General features: G+C 37.6%; 1 long non-coding RNA gene across 1 annotated transcript; it reads right to left on the bottom strand.

Annotated features, from left to right (window-relative positions):
* Window positions 1-2,085: 2,085 nt before the first annotated feature.
* Window positions 2,086-6,527, bottom strand: LOC145720790 (uncharacterized). The gene is made up of 3 exons (XR_014143997.1): window positions 6,459-6,527; window positions 2,838-3,006; window positions 2,086-2,750 (listed from the first exon to the last, which is right to left on the bottom strand). It is a non-coding gene; the product is annotated as an uncharacterized LOC145720790 (long non-coding RNA).
* Window positions 6,528-7,676: the final 1,149 nt, after the last annotated feature.

Here is a 7,676-nt window from a genome sequence, read left to right as displayed (position 1 = left end):
AGGATTAGGTGACTGGTGTCTTTTGCCGTTTTTTTTCTCCCTAAACAATATTCACTAACAAAACCATGACCAAGTAAAAGTCTGAGTACAAGTCTGGTAAACAGGGTGGTCTGTGTAGCTGCTGGTGAGAATCTGTCTTAGTGCACATTAGAGACATGGGAAGACACCGCCTCGTTGCTGCTTTGTTCTTGTTGTTGTTACTTGGTTTGTGACATGTAGACTTTCCCTTAGGGCTTCATCTTAAGTCTATTTGGCGATGGTGGTAGTGCTTCTCTTGCATACTGTAAATTCCTATAAGCATTTGTCATGTGGCTGATTTTATTTTAGACCACAGCAAATCCTTTAAATAGAATAATAGTTTCAAAATAGTGGCACTTTATGCTCTAAGCTGATCAGATATGTAGTGTATATTTGTACTAGGTTGGGGAGCAGAGAAAGCAAGGAAAGAGGTGGCTGAAATTCCAGCAGAGGCCACCCAGGATGAGGAGTTCATTGTAATGGGAGCTCATTTTGCCGCAGTTTGTCTAAGGAAGACACAGGAGTAGTAAAAGCATGAGTTTGGAAATCAAAAGATCTCTGTCCTACTTTCAATGAGCAGTGCAATTTGGAGAAATCACACAACTTCTCCATGCCTCCATGTTCTCCTTTTAAAACATTTTTTAAAAAACATTCTTAGTTATAACACAACAATTTTCTGAGTATATATTTTTTCTTCACAAGGCACTGAAGTAGCTAGTAAAGCTTTCCCCTGTGCAACACTTAAAACAAGAAAGTCTTCATGGAGAAATCGCTTTAATTTTTTTGTTGTATTCATCTACAGGATGACACATCTCGGCAACCTCAAAGGCAGAAGGCAGAAAAGGAGAGCTGAGAGATGAGCAGGTTATTTAGTCAAGCTCATGGCAAATGCAGCATCCGAGGCTAGCACATTAGAAGACTTCTAGAATTTGTCAATTTTTGTGAGCATTGAAGCTCTTTATTTGATTTTTAAATGTGAAACTTTTTATCTTATTTTGGCAAGCAGAAGCATTTGCACCCTAGATAAATAAAAGGGTACTAAGTGGCCTTTTCATTGCAGATGGGCTGTGCTAGAGAGAGGAGAAGCATGCCTTTATGTCTGTTGTATCTGTTGTTCTGATCACCTCACACTGAAGATGACGTGACATGATATGTCTGATCATAAACAATATTATTTGGATGATTTGCCATACTTTGTTGAGCTGCATTAAAAGATATGGATATTTTCCCCATTTGTTTAAGTCTCTTTACTTTGAAAGCTACAACAAATAATGTTTTTATAAAAAAACAGATCTCAAGAGATTAGTCATTTTTAACCACTCATGCAGAAGAAACATCTCAAATTGCTATCAAGGTGGAAAGTAATTTAACTTTCACTTATTACACAAATAAAAATAATAATCATTGAATTGAGAAAAGGTATAACAGTTTCTGATAAATTTTTCACATTAAAAAAAGTGAAATTATCACTGTAATACTGATAACACCTGCTTGGATTTCAGAAATAAAATAAATTTACAAAAAAACATTATTTTGGGGCTGCCTGGGTGGCTCAGGCTGTTAAGTGCCTTCAGCTCAAGTCATGATCCCAGGGTCCTGGGATGGAGCCCCACATGGGCTCCCTACTCAGTGGGAAATGGGGAGTCTGCTTCTCCCTCTCTCTGCCCCACCCCCGCTTGTGCGCTCTCTCTCTCTCTCAAATAAATACATAAATAAATAAATCCTTAAAAAAAAACATTATTTTTAAACTTTTGTTTCTAAATTTATTGTAGATGATATTTTTGGTTAGATGCAGTATTTTTTTTTTTTTCAGTTTTCAGAGTGCCCATCTCTTGTGAGTTTTTTTTCGAAGTTTTATTGGCCCTAAAAAGATACTTACATTTTGGCAGAAGATGTTGTAGGGGGAGAAAAGTTTTTCTTTCTTCCCTTCTAGGTTGTTTGGCTGGTTTAATGATTAAATTCATGCAAGATAGAACAACAGGAGTAAAACAAACAGAAGTTTAATACCATGTCTACCTCCTATATATATGGCAGAGACCCAGGAAGACTGAGTAAGTCTCTGAAATGTTGAGCATTTCAAATGTTGAGCTGAAGCCATCACCTTAAATACCATCTTCAGCTAAAGATAAAAGCAGATGTTGGGGATTGGAGTCCGTTATGGGAGGTTACTGGGAAGAGCACAGCAGACAAAGGTAAGGATGTTGTGCAGATTTAAGTCATTGCCTTCTCCACTGGTAAGAGTTTCTAGAACTGTATTGTACACCTGAAAGTATACAACACTGTTAACTATAGTGGCATTAAAATAAAACATGTAATAAAAAAAATAATTTCTAGGGATTGATTTATCCCTCTCTTCCTAGTACAGTGAGGAAGACACCCTTACATGTGGAGATTTCCCTTAAAGCTGTAAATCTCTTACAAAAGGGTAACTTCTACTCAGTTTTTAGAACTTGTTCTACGTCCGTTGCTTTAAAAAAAATAAATAAATAACCAGCTTAAAATAATCAACATGCCCATGAGGCATATTTGGGAATGGCAAATCTGTTCCCCTTCAGTCCTACCTTTGAAACTTCAAATAAGAAGTTTCGCAGTCTAGAAGCTAAGTTGATAGATGGTTCTGGAGCTCACTGAACCAGTCTCAGTCTTGAGAATAGCTATTTTCAGTTAAACAGTTGTTACCTTATTTCAGGAAGCAGGTGATGCAGGTGGGATCCCCAAATTAGGCCTTTATTCTGTAAGCAAGCAATCAGGTATTTAATAAGAAGCATTTCTATGGACACAAGAAAACCAAAGGTTAAAGGTCAGAGCAAATTACAAACCAGCGTCTGAGTCCTGAGAGCTACCAATCGGGATTGCTAGATGTCAGTCTGGAAGCATCTTCAGATGGGGTGAGAGCAGGCAGTGCCAATGTGACGGATTGTGCTGGTTTGCAGTTTGAATGTCTCTGGTGATGTCATTGGTTGTACCAGTAAACTTTTTTGAGTGACCCTGACAGCAACAGGCACAGAGAAGATTGGCGTGACTATTATGGTGCTTTCTTTGAAGTTTAGATCAAATCACCGAGCTTCCGTTTTCAGGGCTTCAGGAAAATGGGCAGTGATTCCAACTCAAAAGATGGAAGAAAATTGCAAACACTGGGACACCTGGGTGGCTCAGTGGGTTAAGCGTCTGTCTTCGGCTCAGGTCATGATCTGGGAGTCCTGTGATCGAGCCCCGCGTCGGGCTCCCTTTGCCCAGCGGGGAGCCTACTTCTCCCTCTGCCCCTCCCCACTCCTGCTCTCTCTGGCTAGTGCTCTCTCTCAAATAAATAAAAATCTTAAAAAAAAAAGTCACAAAGATTATAATCATCCTCATCAGTTCATTGGGCATTTTTTCCCAGTTTGGTTTTATGATCCTAAAGTTATCAGAAACCTGTATTCTAGGGTTTACAGGAGTCCTCTTAAAGATGAAGCACTTTGGCAAACAATTTTGCAAAAGCATCAGAGTAAAACAATAACTCTATGTAAGTGACAAAGACATAAAAATAGCCATGGTTAAAAATCTGATGAGGGGAGGTGCCTGGGTGGCTCAGTCAGTTGAGCATCTGGCTCTTGGTTTTGGCTCAAGTAGTGAAAGTAGTGATCTCATGGGTCCTGGGAAGGAGCTCCAAGCTCTGAGCTCAGCAGGGAGTCTGCTGGGGGGAGGGGATTCTCTCCCTCTGCCCCTCTCCCCACTAGCATGCATGTGTGCACACACTCTCTTTCTCTCTCTCTCTCAAATAAATAAGTAAATCTTTTTTAAAAATCTGATGGGAATTCATTACAATGCAGTTGACAAGAAAATTTGGTTATTTCTGTGACACACAACACTTCAAGATAATTAGAATTACAAGTGATAACATGACATATTAGATTTTTAGGAATTTCATACAATTTCTAGAATGCTTACATTAATAACAGTTATATTAATAACATATTAACATTATTAATATATTAATAGCATGTATCTGTATAGATGTAATCTAAGAAGGTTTAGCATCACTTGTGACAATGCTTCCCATGGAACTTAACATACCAAATAAGCCTAATTAGTTTAACAGATCTTTCGATATATTCCTGGGACCCTTTGGATTATCCCAAAATTTCTTCCAGATCAAAAAGACTTCATGGAGAATTTGATTTGGGGAAGTTTGTCAAAAATATCAAAGGGTTTTGTTCTCATGACTAAATAGGATCCATAGGTCACTGTGAAACAATACTTATCTATTTAACCAAAGTGACAAAGATTTCATAGGCAAATATAGAAGGTTACATCATTCTGAGCAAAACTTAATTCTTTTAATATTGAGAGGACTAGGTTTACTTAAGTATTCAAAGATGTGATGATAGAGATAACATGAAGCACAAGGAATTATTCTGATGAGGTACAAAATCTTCGCTTTCTAGGCAGATTATTTTAAAAGGTAAAGAAAAACCTTTTATAGTTTCTTATCAAGAGCAGACTAATACGGGGCACCTGGGTGGCTCAGTCGGTTAAGCGGCTGCCTTTGGCTCAGGTCATGATCCCAGGGTCCTGGGATCGAGCCCCACGTCGGGCTCCCTGCTCAGTGGAGAGTCTGCTTCTCCCTCTCCCTCTGCCTGCCTCTCTGCCTACTTGTGCTCTCTCTCTATCTCCCTGTCAAATAAATAAATAAAATCTTAAAAAAAAAAAAAAGAGCAGACTAATAGTTGAAGATAACATTATCCTGTTAACAGAAAGAAAACCGAATTCTAATTTTGCACCAGCTTACTTCTGATACTAAAATTCATTTACTCAATTAAATTCATTTCAATAGTATTCAGTCCCAAATATGCTTAAAATTCCCTTGTAAAGATTCCTTTCGGGGCCCCTGGGTGGCTCAGTCAGATAAGTGTCTGCCTTCAGCTCAGGTCATGATCCCAGGGTCCTAGAATCAAGCCCCACTTTGCCCCACCTTGGGCTCCATGCTCAGCAGGGAGACTGCTTCTCCCTCGGCCCTTCACCCCACTGTGCTCGCTCTTTCTCTCTCTCTCAAATAAATAAATAAATAAAATCTTTAAAAAAATTTTAAAGATTCCTTTCCACAAACCTTTTATAACCTTCAGATTTTGTCATACATTTTTCCTCTCTTCCTTTTGAAATAGCCAGTTTTACTTTGGGACAAGTTTACTTTTTTTTTTTCCCTCCAACAAAAATGCATTTCCATCCCTTATACCTTCTTTTACTAAAAACATATATCCTACTTTCCTTGCATATGGAGATATTTCCATTAGCATTTCTAGTAGTTTTAGTCACAAGAAAACTAGAACTCTTAGCCCTTAGAAACTTTAATTTCTAGTGAAAACTAAAAAGTAAGTTATTGTGAATAGTCTGGTACACCGGTATTTCTTAGATTGGCAAATTTATGAATACATTTTATAATTTCTAGAAGCAGGTGCTACTTCATAGTATAATCTTTCAATAAAGCACAAGACATGTTACTAATAGACTCAAATTTATCTTTAGTTTCTCTGTAGTCCAAAAGCCAGAAATAGATAAACCAATGTTCAGTAATTAATGTTTTACTATTTTTTTCTTATTTGGAAATGATATAGATATTGAACGAATTTCCATCATTTAACTTAGCTTAGCTAAACTCAAAAGATTCAAGTTACCAAAAAGATTTTGGAAACTATTTTTAAGTACACATACCATAAAATGTGATTATAGCTAAAAAGTTCACCTAAAAACTCGTATCCCACTTACATCTCTCTAAGTCACTTCCACCCAACAATTATGTTTAGACTACCCATGAGAATTTCATGACCCATTAGACAAAATCAGCCATCATCCCAGGCTATTTTTCTTGCTGACAATTTTCTGTAACAGGGATATAAAACATTAACTTATTTGACTAGTAGACCTAAGCAGGATAAAAGTTGTATGTCTGCATTATATTCAGTTTTGATAACTCTAAAGATGTGTCTATTTTAACTAAACCAATGAACTTAAACTAGCTTTAATACTGAGTATTTTTCCAGATCATGTGACCCACAGAGCATTTGGGTTAGTTTCTATTATATTTCTGAGAACTTTAAGAATACTTAATTTATAAACACTTAATTTAAAGACAAGTAAATAGAGCTCTTTACAAATTAATTTTGACAATATCAACTAGAAGTAGAAAAATACCACTTTTATCTACAATATACATATATAGACACGCATAAACATACAAACAGACACAGTGACCCCATAGCCATTGCCTTAAAATTTGAGCCATTAGTCAGGCACAGCACAAAACTCACTGGTTTATAAAGAACAGTTGGATACAAATTTTGTTTTGGCCGTTGGAATAAATTAAGTTCCCCACTCAGATAGTTAAAGTTTTTCTACTAATTTTTGCGGAGAAGACACTTGAGATTTTTCATTAGTCCAACTTCCAGATACATCCTGATACATACCTTTGTTTTCTTTTGATGAGAAACATCTCCTTCTAAAGTTTACATTTCAAAGAATGGCTCTTAGGTCCTAGAGAAGACAGAGATAATCTACATCACAGAGGCAATTCGAGTTTTCTCCAAGATGGAGTTTGGGGACCATATTTGACTATTCTTAGAGGTCTAGGATAATTACTATTTTTTTTCTTTCCGTAAGTGTAAGGCAATTCTGTTTCCAATGTCCTGATCTTTTTTAATGTCTATAAGCATTTTGAGATCAATAGTGGAGGCCTGGGGATTGATAAGGATAGGTAAGCTTTGGGTGGCTTCTAGAGCCACATTTCTGGTTTCGTAGAGATTTCTAAGACAAAGACGGTTGTGTCCAATTCACTGAATAACTGGATTGAAGCCGGACTATCAAGGAACAACCCGCCTTTCCAAATACGCTTGCTTCTTTATAGCGGGGAGATGTCTATCTAAGATAGGGATCAAAAGATTTGTGTCTTTGTAAAGTTTGTGTAAAGTGTTTTTAAAAAAGCCTTCTTTCTGAGTGTACAGTTCAAACCTAGCTTCTATCAGCCCCCGAACATGTCTTCAGCTGATAATTTATAGGAGAGCCTAGGAATAATTTTGGTCCTCTGTTCCTTCTGTGATGGGGGTTGTCAATGGCCACTAATCTTTCTAATTTATCTCTACATTTAGTAGGATCTTCTGAAAGAGAAAGTCAAACGGATTTATAATTTAAAAGATCTGTGGCAGCTTGCCTGGGTGGTTCAGTCGGTTAAGCGTCTGCTTTTGGTTCAGGTCAAGATCTCAGGGTCCTGGGATCAAGACCCGCATCAGTCTCCCTGCTCAGTGGGGAGCCTGCTTCTCCCTCTCCCTCTGCCCCTACCCCCACAACTCATGTCTCTTTCTCTCTCACTCTCTTTCTCAAATAAATAAATAAATAATCGGGGCACCTAGGTGACTCAGTCAGTTTAAACATCTGCCTTCGGCTCAGGTCATGATCCTGGGGTCCTGGAATCGAGCCCTGCATTGGGCTCCCTGCTCAGTGGGGAGTTTGCTTCTCCCGCTCTCTCTCTCTCTCTCTGTTAAATAAATAAATAAAATGGTTAATAAATAAAGAAATAAATTAGTTTTAAAAAATAAAAGATCTGCTGCTGTCCAGGGATCATGAATTCTTTGTGATGGAGGTCTAATATACATCCTCAAAGTACATTGCATAGTAAAGCCTGAAGCTGG

This window comes from Leptonychotes weddellii, chromosome 3 (genome assembly GCF_054177405.1).
Source record: "Leptonychotes weddellii isolate Sample4059 chromosome 3, ASM5417740v2, whole genome shotgun sequence".
Taxonomy (NCBI): Eukaryota; Metazoa; Chordata; class Mammalia; order Carnivora; family Phocidae; genus Leptonychotes; species Leptonychotes weddellii.
This window is presented reverse-complemented; position numbering and strand designations above follow the sequence as displayed.